The following is a 13,127-nucleotide window of genomic DNA, read 5'->3' as shown; positions in this document are numbered from 1 at the left end:
GGCCTTGGAAGGGTTCGAAATTACGAGAGATGAGGTCAAGAGACACCTGTTGGATCTGGATGTGAGAAAAGCTGTTGGTCCAGACGAGATCTCACCATGGGTATTGAAAGAGTGTGCAGAGGCACTTTGCTTGCCACTCTCCATAGTGTATAGTAGGTCAATGGAGATGGGAGACCTACCTGAAATATGGAATATGGCTAATGTGCTCCCAATATATAAAAAAGGTGACAAACAAGAGGCACTGAACTGCAGGCCAGTGTCCTTAACTTATATACTATGCAAGGTGATGGAGAAGATCGTGAGAAGAAATCTAACACATCTGTAGAGAAGGGATTTCGTGACAAATCGCCAACATGGGTTCAGGGAGGGTAAATCTTGCTTAACAGGCTTAATAGAATTGTACAACTAGGTGACAAAGATTAAGCAAGAAAGAGAAGGCTGGGTGAACTGTATTTTTCTGGACTGTCGGAAAGCCTTTGACATAGTACCCCATAAGAGTCTAGTACATAAGCTGGAGAGACAGACAGAAGTAACTGGTAAGATGCTCCAGTGGATAAGGGAGTACCTAAGCAATAGGAAGCAGAGAGTTAGAGTGAGGGGTGAGATCTCAAATTGTCGTGAAGTCACCAGCGGAGTCCGACAGGGATCTGTACTCGGTCCTATCCTGTTTCTGATAGACGCAAATGATCTCCCGGAGGGAATAGACTTATTCCTCTCAATGTTTGCGGACGATGCCAAAATTATGAGAAGGATTAAGACAGAGAAGCACAGCTTGAGGCTTCAAGAAGACCTGGACAAGCTGCAGGAATGGTCGAACAAACGCTTCTTATAGTTTAACCCAACGAAATGTAATGTAATGAAGATAGGTGTAGGGAGCAGGAGGCCAGATACAAGGTATCATTTGGGAGATGAAATTCTTCAAGAGTCAGAGAGAAAGACTTCGGGGTTGATATCACGCCAGACTATCCCCCTGAAGCCCATATCAAGAGAATAACATAAGCAGCATATGCCAGGTTGGCCAACATAAGAATGGCATTTATAAACTTGTGTAAGGAATCATTCAGAACTTTCTATGCCACCTATGTCAGACCAATCCTGGAGTACGCGTCCTCAGAATGGAGTCCATATGTAGTCAAGCATAAGACTAAACTGGATAAAGTCCAAAAGATTGCCACCAGATTAGTACAGTGGCTGAAAGGTATGAGCTTCGAAGAGAGACTACGGGAATTGAGCCTCACTTCGTTGGAAGACAGAAGAGTTAGGGGGGACATGATCACCACATTCAAGATTCTGAAGGGGATTGATAGGGTAGATAAAGACAGTCTATTTAACACAAGGGGAACACGCACAAGGGGACACAGGTGGAAACTGAGTGCCCAAATGAGCCACAGAGATATTAGAAAGAACTTTTTTAGTGTCAGAGTGGTTGACAAATGGAATGCATTAGGGGGTGATGTGGTGGAGGCTGACTCATACACAGTTTCAAGTGTAGATATGACAGAGCCCGATAGGCTCAGGAATCTGTACACCTGTTGATTGACGGTTGAGAGGCGGGACCAAAGAGCCAGAGCTCAACCCCCGCAAACACAACTAGGTGAGTACAACTAGGTGAGTACATACACACACACACCCACCTGCTCATCATGGGCGACTTCAATCATGGAAGGATTGACTGGGAGAACAAGGAACCGCATGGAGGCGAGAATACGTGGAGAGCCAAACTATTGGAGGTGGTGACTAGAAACTTTTTAACCCAGCATGTCAGAGAACCCACAAGGATGAGAGGCAATGACGAACCAGCGAGACTCGACCAAGTCTTCACTCTGAACGATTCCGACATAAGAGAAATCGGTTTTGAGAACCCAGTAGGAATGAGCGACCACAGTGTACTGGTGTTTGAGTACCTGATTGAAGAAGGGTTATTGAACTCGAGGAGGGATACCGAAACCAAAAGGTTAGCATAACGAGGGAAACTATGAAGGGATAAGAAAATTCCTAACATATATAGCATGGGAAACAGAGCTCAGGGGAAAGACGGCCCAGGATATGATGGACTACATCACGCAGAAGTGCAAGGACGCAGCAAACTAGTTTGTCCCAGTCCAAAAGGAAAACAGAGAAATGAAGATGAGAAACCCATGGTTTAATCAGAGATGTAGGCTAGCTAAGCAGCAAAGTAAAAGGACATGGAGAAACTATAGGATTAACAGGACACTGGAGAGCAGAGAAAGATACCAGAATGCCAGGAATGAATATGTCAGGATGAGAAGAGAGGCAGAAAGACAATACGAAAATGACATCGCAAGCAAGGCAAAGACTCAGCCTAAATTGTTACATAGCCACATCAGGAGAAAAACAACAGTAAAGGAACAGGTTATGAAATTAAAGATAGGGGCGGAAGGATTCACTACAAATGATAAGGAAGTGTGTGAGGAACTGAATAAGAAATTCCAGGAGGTCTTCACCTTAGAACAAGGAGAAATTCCAGAGATAAGAGAGGGAATAGCTAACCAGGAACCACTGGAAGAGTTTGAGATTACCAGCGGGGAAGTAAGGAAGTGTTTACTAGAGTTGGATGTGACAAAGGCTATAGGCCCAGATGGAATCTCCCCTTGGATACTAAAGGAAGGAGCAAAAGAACTGTGCCTACCACTCTCCATAGTGTGTAACAAATCACTGGCAACAGGGGAACTGCCAGATATTTGGAAAGCAGCTAACGTAGTACCGATATACAAGAAAAGGGGATAGACAGGAAGCACTGAACTACAGGCCTGTGTCCCTAACCTGCATACCATGCAAGCTGATGGAGAAGATTGTGCGAAAAAAGCTAGTGGAGCATCTGGAGAGAAGGAACTTTGTAACACAGCATCAACATGGGTTCAGGGATGGCAGGTCCTGCCTCACAGGGTTACTTGAATTCTACAACCAGGCAAGAAAGAGAAGGGTGGGCAGACTGCATATTTTTGGATTGTCAGAAAGCCTTTGATACAGTACCACACAAGAGGCTAGTGAAAAAGCTGGAGATGCAGGCTGGAGTGAAAGGGAAGGTACTCCATTGGATAAAGGAGTAAGCAACAGGAGACAACGAGTCTGTGTGAGGGGTGAGGTCTCAGATTGGCTAGACATTACAAGTGGAGTCCCGCAGGGGTCAGTCCTTGGACCTATACTGTTTCTGGTATATGTAAATGATCTCCCAGAGGGTATAGATTCGTTCCTCTTAATGTTTGCCAATGATGCAAAAATTATGAGGAGGATTGAAACAAAGGATCATAATAGGAGGCTACAAGATGACCTAGACAGACTGAGTGAATGGTCCAACAAATGGCTGTTGACGTTCAACCCGAGTAAATGCAAAGTAATGAAACTAGGCAGTGGAAACAGGAGGCCAGACACTGAATACAGAATAGGAGGTGAAGTACTTAATGAAACAGACAGAGAGAAAGATCTAGGAGTTGATATCACACCAAACCTGTCTCCTGAAGCCCACATAAAAAGAATAACGTCTGCGGCATATGCGAGTCTGGCTAACATCAGAACAGCGTTCAGGAACCTGTGTAAGGAATCATTCAGAATCTTGTACACCACATATGTAAGACCAATCCTGGAGTATGCAGCCCCAGCATGGAGCCAGTACCTTGTCAAGCACAAGATGAAGCTGGAAAAAGTCCAAAGGTATGCTACTAGACTAGTCCCAGAACTAAGAGGCATGAGTTATTAGGAAAGGCTGCGGGAAATGCACCTTACGACACTGGAAGACAGAAGAGTAAAAGGGGACATGATCACAACCTACAAAATCCTCAGGAGAATTGACCGGGTAAACAAAGATAAACTATTCAACACTGGCAGGACGCAAACAAGGGGACACAGGTGGAAACTGAGTACCCATATGAGCCACAGGGAGGTAAGAAGGAACTTTTTCAGTATCAGAGTAGTTAACAGATGGAATGCATTAGGCAGTGATGTGGTGGAGGCTGACTCCATACACAGTTTTAAATGTAGATATGATAGAGCCCAGTAGGCTCAGGAACTTGTACACCAGTTGATTGACAGTTGAGAGGCGGGACCAAAGAGCCAAAGCTCAACCCCCGCAAGCACAAATACGTGAGTACACACACACACACACACACACACACACACACACACACACACACATACACACACAGTAGTAGGCCGCCGACGGTAGGAGACACACACGATTAGGGAGGTCCGCAGAAATTCGTCAATTTCTCGCGACATTGAAGGAGTATAGAGGCTAGATCATAGTATTTGGCTTCTCCCAGTGTGTAGCTAGCAGGGTTCAACATAGTGAACCCTGCTAGCTACAGGGTTCTTGTTAAACCCTGGTTCTTGTTCTAGCTACATCAGTGAACTTGTTAAAAAATAGATGCCAAGAAGTAGAAAGAAAAGAGAGAGAATTAGATGACACATGCAGTAGAAAACCCCAGTATTGAATGTTATGAAATGCCAATTTATGGAGTAGCCCCAGTGGCTCCCTGAAGCTATCGTCCTGAGATTGCTTCATACTAAAAGGTCACATCAGCTTCGGAAGTTCTGTTTGCCTACCTGGGACCACAACCAGAATCTGTCTCCCCTCAATGAGGTGCAGAGAGAAGGTGACAACCTTACCAGAAAGCCTCCAGAAAGTTAGTGCAGCTTTACACGAGGGTACACAGAAATCTCACACAACCACCAAACAATCTCTGCAAACAACCCATACAGGAAAAGGATTCACTCAAACCAGCATGAACTCATTAGTTAGTACCAATGACCACCACCAGGTGGCCCTGACCCACCATCACCCAGCTCCCCCAGTCAGTTCTGGACTTGACGATGAACAAACCCCACTTTAAACCAACGAACCTGGAGGGAGGGTATCGGAGTCACTTGGGCTCCTCCAGAAATTGATGTTTCATTACATTCAACACTGGGATTCTGGATGGAGCCCTTTGTGGCTCCCTGGAGTTTAATATCCATGGAGAACATGAAGGGACTTAACAGGAAGGAGGAAAGGTGGCAGCATGCAGGACAAAAGAGAAATTAGGTCGGGCGACACAGCCCAAAGCCACACATGACTGACTGGGCCCAGGAACATTATTAATTACTAGGCTAATAGCACTCTTGTTAGAATGCAAAAAAAAACAAGCCCGTACATCATTCCAAGATATATTAGAAAAGATGTCTTGGATATAAACGAACATCACGGGCCCAAGGGTGAACTGCAGGTTGGCTAGATTGGATCACACTGCAGATAACCTGAGAAATGAGAGCCTTGGAACAGGAAACGAAGGAAACATGTGGCAAAGAGCATTCATTAGACATAACAGATCATGCACTCCCAGCATAACCATCCAAGCATCAATCACCAAAGAACCCTACCAAAAGCCCACCATCTCATTCTTCACCAGAAAAATACATGGTTGCAAATGAACAAACCAACCACTAGGGCCAAGAGAACAAAACCCCCTGCCTCTGGAGAAGTCTGAAGATTCCCAACCCAACAGCCGGAGGCGAGAGCCAACAAGAAAACCACTTTAACACATTATGAGCCAATAGGGAAACCATAAAGGCAAGGAAAGAAAAACCAAAACCTGGTCAAGCAACCAGGGATGTTCATTAGCAGCCTGGAGGTGGAAGAATGTCCGAGACAATTTGCCGAAAAGAGCCGAGGAGACATCGACACTAAACTCTTGCAACAGTGGCTCTACAAAAGCAGAACGACACGAGGAGACAGTATTTGGCATAATATGCCGATTGGGGAACAACCAAGAAGAAAAGGAGAGAACAAAGCAAATAGAGACTGACAACAAGCATTGCAGAGACAAATAGTAGCAAAAAAACAAAACAAAAAACAGCGTTGAATGTAATGAAACGCCATTTTCTGGGCAAGACCCGGAGGCTCCCCAGAGCTATCCAGGCTGATATGTTACTATTAGCTTTCAGGCATAACCCAAAGTGCTTGGAGTTCTTGCCTACCGGGGACCACGAGCCAGAACCTGGCCCTCCTCAGAGAGGCAAGGGGAGTAATGGCCTATACAAACCCCTGTGTGGTTGGAAGCATTCTATATCTGCCATTGACCGGGTCTGGCACCCAGAAAGTAAGGCGCCCTAAAACAAACCCCTATTCTGGTGAAAACATTGCTAAAGCCGAATGAGAGGACAGAACACAAATAAAAACTAGCAACTAGCATGACGTCATCATGTCACCTTGCCGCCATCTGCACACTCCTCCCCTTCCCTAGGAGAGGGAAGGGGGAGCCCCAGACCTCCATGCTGGCAATTTAACCTCTAGTTCTTAGACTGGATGTCAAAAACACTGCCGACCGGAGCAAGGGAGGGATGCCGGGGAGCCTCCGGGTCTTACCCAAAAAATTCCGTTTCATTACATTCAATGCTGGTTTTCTGGGAGGAGCCCCATTAGCTCCCCAGAGCTACCTCACCAAAGATAAGAAAAAGAGGGAAGGACCCGGGAGGCGGACACCGCACGCCCTAACTCAAAAACAAGACAACAGGCATAACCAAAGGACCCTGCAGACAACCCGGGAGATCTGATCCCCAGAACAGGAAAGAAGGAAGGGAACCCAGGCAAACCAAAGTGCGCCCACAGCCACAGAGGCCAAGACGCACAGAGAACAGCGAAAAGTCACAACTGAACACAACACATGAGGCACCCCAGGCTCCACCAACCAAGCATCAACAACCCAAGGACCCCTCCAGAAAACAGCAGACCCAAATATCACCAGAAAAGAAGGAGACTGCTGCAAACAAACTTACCACCAGGACCAAATGAGCAAAAAAACTTGTGCACCGGAGGAGAGCCGGAAGCTCCCTGACCCCACCCCCAGAGGCCAATGCCTCTGGGGATCAACAGGAAAATGAGACATAGAAAAACAAACGGGCTGAAGGGGCCCACGACAAACCAAGGAGAAGAAAGAAAAAGAGAGAACCCAGACCTACGACCAGGATAGCACCGGAAGCACATGAGAAGGCCGGAGATGAAGCAATGCATGCGACAGCTTGTGGAATAGAGCAGAAGTAACATCAACACTGAATGCAAGCTGGAGTTGCTCTGGCAAACTCGTATGATACGAGGCGACAGTATTCGGCATAAGATGACGGATCAGGAACAACCACGAAAGGAAGGACTAGACAACCCTATCAGAGACCAAAGTACACTTACGCAGGCATAGGAAAATCGGAAGGATCGCCAAGAAACTTCATACTGCCGCCGAAGGCAAAACACAATGGTAGGAGACCAACAACGAAGCCACCTGCACCCATACTAAGGACGATAAATCTCGAGACAAAAACCCCAAACACTAAGACTCGAGGAGAAGAACGAACAAGCTACATACCTGGCTAGACCGATTTGCAAAAAGAGGCGGAGCCATGGGAAGACCCTCGGGTTTGGACATAGCGCAAACAGAGCTTGAATTAAGGCTGGGTCGGCCATCAAAGAGCCAGAGAACAACACAATTTCAGAAGGCTCCAAGGGAGCCAGGACGTAAGACACCCCTCGAACGTGAAACACCAGGAGAGCCAACCCCAAGAACTCGGCAGACGAGTCACCCGAAGCGACCATACCAAAAGAGCCAAGGACTACACCAAATTCTCACGGTTCAGGCAAGGAACCACCGACATACAGTCCGAATGGAGCCGGATCGTCGAACCGCAAGCGACCCGAAACCTCCGAAACAACATCCACACAGCTGCGAACCCCCGCACCATGCCATGAGCCTGACGGAAGGACGGACCGCACTGTCCCAGGCCGGCCTGGCGAGCACAAGTCACAAAGCCCCAGCCAAGAAACGACACATCCCGTGGAGGCAGAACCCAACGGTCACAATAGAGAGGTGGAAGGGACGTCCCCGAAGGAACCAGAATAGCCGACGAAGCCACTCCCGAACCGGCGGGAAGACCATCACGGCAAAGTTCAGGCACTCCGCATAACCCACAAGCAACTGTTGCGTGACCCGAGAGCACCTCAGGAACAGATAAAGGCGGGAGTGCAGGGAAAGCAGAGCCGCTGGAGGAAGAGACAAGGAAGCGGTCTGATAGCCCCACACAAGACCGAACCGGAGAGGGAACTAGATGGGACTTCCCCCAGTTCACATGGAAACCAATCCTCGGAGAGCCGGAAAAGAACCAATCCCCGGGGAGCCAGGAAAGAACCAATCCCCGGTGAACCGGGAAAGAACCGAAATCCCCTACAGAGGTTACCTTGAGGTGCTTCCGGGGCTCACAGCCTGACGTATGAGTCACAGCCTGGTTGATCAGGTATCCTTTGGAGGTGCTTATCTAGTTTTCTCTTGAACACTGTGAGGGGTCGGCCAGTTATGCCCCTTATGTGTAGTGGAAGCGTGTTGAACAGTCCCAGGCCTCTGATGTTGATAGAGTTCTCTCTCAGAGCACCTGTTGCACCTCTGCTTTTCAATGGGGGTATTCTGCACATCCTGCCATGTCTTCTGGTCTCATGTGATGTTATTTCTGTGTGCAGGTTTGGGACCAGCCCCTCAATTATTTTCCACGTGTAAATTATTATGTATCTCTCCCGCCTGCGCTCAAGGGAGTACAGATTTAGGCTCTTTAGTCGGTTCCAGTAATTTAGATGTTTTACTGAGTGGATTCTAGCAGTAAAGGATCTCTGCACGCTCTCCAGGTCAGCAATTTCTCCAGCTTTGAAAGGGGCTGTCATTGTGCAGCAGTATTCCACTCTAGAGAGCACAAGCGTTTTGAAAAGTATCATCATCGGTATAGCATCTCTAGTGTGAAAAGTTCTTGTTATCCAACCTGTCATTTTTCTTGCAGTTGTGTCGGCTACTTTATTGTGTTCTTTAAAGGTAAGGTCTTCCGACATGAGTACACCCAGATCCTTTACATTGCCTTTTCGTTCTATGTTATGATTTGCCTGAGTTTTGTACATGGTTTCTGTTTTTATATTGTCAATTTTTCCTGTAGCGAATGAGCTGGAACTTATTCTCGTTAAACACCATATTATTTTCTGTAGCCCATAGAAAGACCTGATCTACATCTGATTGGAGGTTTGCTGTGTCCTCTATGTTGCCAACTCTCATGAAAATCCTAGTGTCATCTGCAAAGGATGATACAGTGCTATAGGTTGTGTTATTGTCTATGTCCGATATGAGGATGATAAAAAGTACTGGAGCAAGCACAGTACCCTGGGGGACTGAGCTCTTCACGGTTGATGGGCTGGATTTTATTTTGTTGACTATTACACATTGGGTTCTGTTAGTCAGGAAATTGTTGATCCATCTGCCTATTTTCCCGGTAATTCCTTTTGAACGCATTTTATGTGCAATAACACCATGGTCACATTTATCAAAAGCTTTTGCGAAATCTGTGTAAATTACATCAGCGTTTTGTTTGTCTTCCATAGCATCTATTGCCATATCATAGTGGTCCAGCAACTGCGACAGGCAAGAGCGCCCTGTTCTGAAACCATGTTGTCCGGGGTTATGGAGATGCTGTGATTCCATGTATTCACGGAAGTGAAAACCCGAACGCTCATCTTATCTTGAGGTAATCTTGAGATGATTTCAGGGCTTAGCATCCCTGTGGCCCAGTCCTTGACCAGACCTGTTTTTTGTTACCCCCCCTCCCTCCCAGGAAGCAGCCCGTAGCAGCTGTCAACTCCCAGGTACCTATTTACTGCTAGGTGAACAGAGCATCAGGGTGAAAGAAACTGCCCGTTTGTTTCCACCTCCGCCGGGGAACGAACCCGGAACCTTAGGATTACGAATCCGAAGCACTGTCCATTCGGCTGTCAGGCCCCTTTCTCTATGGAGAAATTGCTGACCTAGAGAAAGTGCAAAGTTCCTTTACTGATATAATCCACTCTTATAAGTTATCTTGATTATTGGGACCAATTAACCTTTTAATCCCCCAATTAATTATTGGGACCGATTAACCCACCCCACGTCTTGGGTGCTCTACGCGCCTCCAGGTATTTGTATTTTTCACGTTCCATTCAAAACTCCCGTGGCTACATGGGATTCACATCAGTTTCTTCAGGGCTCTTGTAAACAGACGCCATCTTTAAAAAAAATTCATAGTCCACATTCCTGGGTGTGAGAGCCTCAGTAATCAGTGAGCAACCAAGGCTGGCGTTCGCAGCATGAACGCACAGCACTGCTGTTCAGCGTGTGACCATAGTGAAATAACAGCAACAGGAGCATGTTGAGTGGAGCTATTTTGGTGAGGGAGGGGAACGTCGTAATCGTAGCGTCGTATGCTGTCTGCTGTGTGATTTCTCATGCAGTGTATGGTGGCCACTGTACTGGTTGGACACAATACCGACTTATTTGCATAGTTCTGGTAAATAAAACATGTAGAGAGGTATATATAACATGTGTAAATGGTGTAATAAAAACAATAACAGTATGGTGGGAGGAGCAATGTTGGCGAGTATAAGATGTTGGAGTAAGGGAGGGCTGTCTGGGTGTGGCTGCTCACACTCGCGATGTTCTGAATGAGTTGATGGTAAATGTATATAGTGTGTGACAGTGTATAGTGTGTACATATGTTGTAAATATACATAAATGAACATGAAACATTGGTGTGAATAACTGAATGATGGGAGGAGCAATGTTGGCGAATACAATGTTGGAGGATTGAGGGAGGGCTGGCTGGGTGTGACAGCTCACACTCGCGGTGTTCTGAATGTGCTGATGGTGAATGTATATAGTCTGTAAACAGATTGTATATATACATAAATTAGCATGATACATGGTAAATACGTGCAACATATGTGTACATAAGTGTCATGCACGTAACACAGTGTCCTCGAACAGTACGGATGTTTTACTGCCATAATATAGTGTATGTGTTCATTATACATAGGATTAGCACATAAAAACAAATAAAATGTGTTTGGAACTGTGCGCAAAAATATGAACATAAATATATTCACGGCAACTCGCATGCCCCGCCTCGGGCGCCCTAAGGGCCCCGGGAACGTACATCACGGGCGAACAGGGAATGCATGATGACGTCACGCGGCAACTTACGGACCCCATAGCAGCCAAAGTAAGTACAATTTCGAAATTTTGTTGACATACCCATACTGAGGGAAGGGTTTTTGACACTTAAAAAAAATAAAAGAATTTGTTCAAGAGAATTTATTTCCTTCGCACTGGGGGGGGGGGGTCTTAGTTGGAGGCGGCACAGTTAAGGGTTAAAAGTCTTAAGTCTGTATTCTCTAGAGCGAAAGTAAGAGAGATGCATAATAATCTAATAATCTACATGTGGAAGATATTAGAGGGACAGGTTCCAAATCTAAACATGGAGATAACATCACATGAAATCAGTAGGCATGGCAGAATGTGCAAAATATCCCTGTTGAAAATCAGAGGTGCAATAGGTACTCAGAGAGAACTCCATCAACATCAAGGGCCCAAGACTTTTCATCACTCTCCTGCTAAATATAAGAGGCATAACTGGTCGGTCTCTCACGATGTTCAAGAAAGAACTCGACAAACACCTCTGAAGAACGCCTGATCAACTAGGCTGTGATTCTTATGTCAGGCTGTGAGCAGCCACGTCCAACAGCCTGGTTGGCAAATTGTAAGGTCTAGTCGGAAACCGGGCCATGGGGCCGCTGTTCCCTGGAAGCTACACATGGTATGTATGGTGGAAATTAGAAACTTTAACACAATACTGTACAGGGTACAAGACACAATCAGACTTATTCATAGAAGGAAAGCAACATGTAAAAGATCTGGGAATTAAGCTAGTCTGATGACCTGACATTTAGTGAACATAACCAAGCAAATATAGGTGCAGCCAGGAAAATGATAGGATGGACTATGAGAATGATCAAGTCCAGAGATCCCATAGCAATGTTAATACTATTTTAATCACTGGTATTGTCCTGTCTCGAGTACTGCTCAGTACTCATTTCCTCATTCAGAGCAGGGGATTTTCCTGAAATACAGAGAACCTATTCGGCACGCATAGAAACGATAAAACATTAAATTTTTAGGACCGATTTAAAGCTCTCAAAATGTAAAGGAAAACTCTTTGTCTCTGGAAAGAAGACATAAGGGGTATCAAAAAATATTATACATGGAAGATACTGGAGGGCCAGGTTCCAAATTTGCACAGTAGAATAACATACTGGAGCAAAAGATACGAAAGGAATAGCAGAATAAAACAAGTGAGGAGTAGAGGTGCCATAGGCACAATTAGAGAGCATTGACTAAACTTTAGATGTCCACGGCTGTTCAATACTCTCCCAGCAACTATTATAAATAATGCCAGAACAAAGGTGAAGTCTTCAAGAAGAATTTAGATAAGTTCTTGCAAGAAGTGCCAGACCAACCGGATCGTAGTTGATATGCGGGCCTGTGGACTGCTCCAAGCAACAGCCTGTTGGACCAAGTTATAAGTTGAGCTTGGCCCCAGCCTGGGCTCGGGGGAGTACAAGAATTCCCAAAAGAATTCCCTCTCCAGATATGTCAAAATATGTCAAAGCTGGATGTCAAAATATGCAAAAACCGCCGACCAGAAGGAGGGAGGGTTGCCGGGGAGCCGCTTCCGGGACTCATCCAGATAATGGCGTTTCACTACATTCAATGCTGGTTTTCTGGGGGGGGGGGAGCCCCTACGGCTCCCCAGAGCTGCTACTTCAAAGACGAAAAAGAAAGGAGAGAGGCAGCTGGCACTCACATCTCATCTCAAAGTCAAGACAACTGGCTTCAACCGCCGACCCAAAGCGACACAGGTCCGACTAGGCTCAGGAACATTCACAAGGTTGCGTGCAGCCAGGACCCTGTTCGACCGCCAAAAACCCTGTACCCGATGTCAGCCCAAGACATGTTACCAAAGACGGCAGCAAGAGCAGCAAACTTATGAATGTGATGGGCACTAGGATAGACCGCAGGCTGGCTAGACTTAATAACCTTGCGAACGACCTCAGAGATTCGTACCCGCGAACAGGGAAGAAGGAAAACTGGATCAACCCAAAGAACGTCCCCGGACACACAAGCTGTGGTGCACAAATAATGGAGTGATCATTCTGTGAATTGTTGGATATACTGTATCTGCACAACAAGAACATCCGTGCACCATTTCGGCTCCAAATGCACGCATTGTGTCGGTGATGGCTGACT

Source organism: Procambarus clarkii, chromosome 41, assembly GCF_040958095.1.
Source record: "Procambarus clarkii isolate CNS0578487 chromosome 41, FALCON_Pclarkii_2.0, whole genome shotgun sequence".
Taxonomy (NCBI): Eukaryota; Metazoa; Arthropoda; class Malacostraca; order Decapoda; family Cambaridae; genus Procambarus; species Procambarus clarkii.
This window is presented reverse-complemented; position numbering follows the sequence as displayed.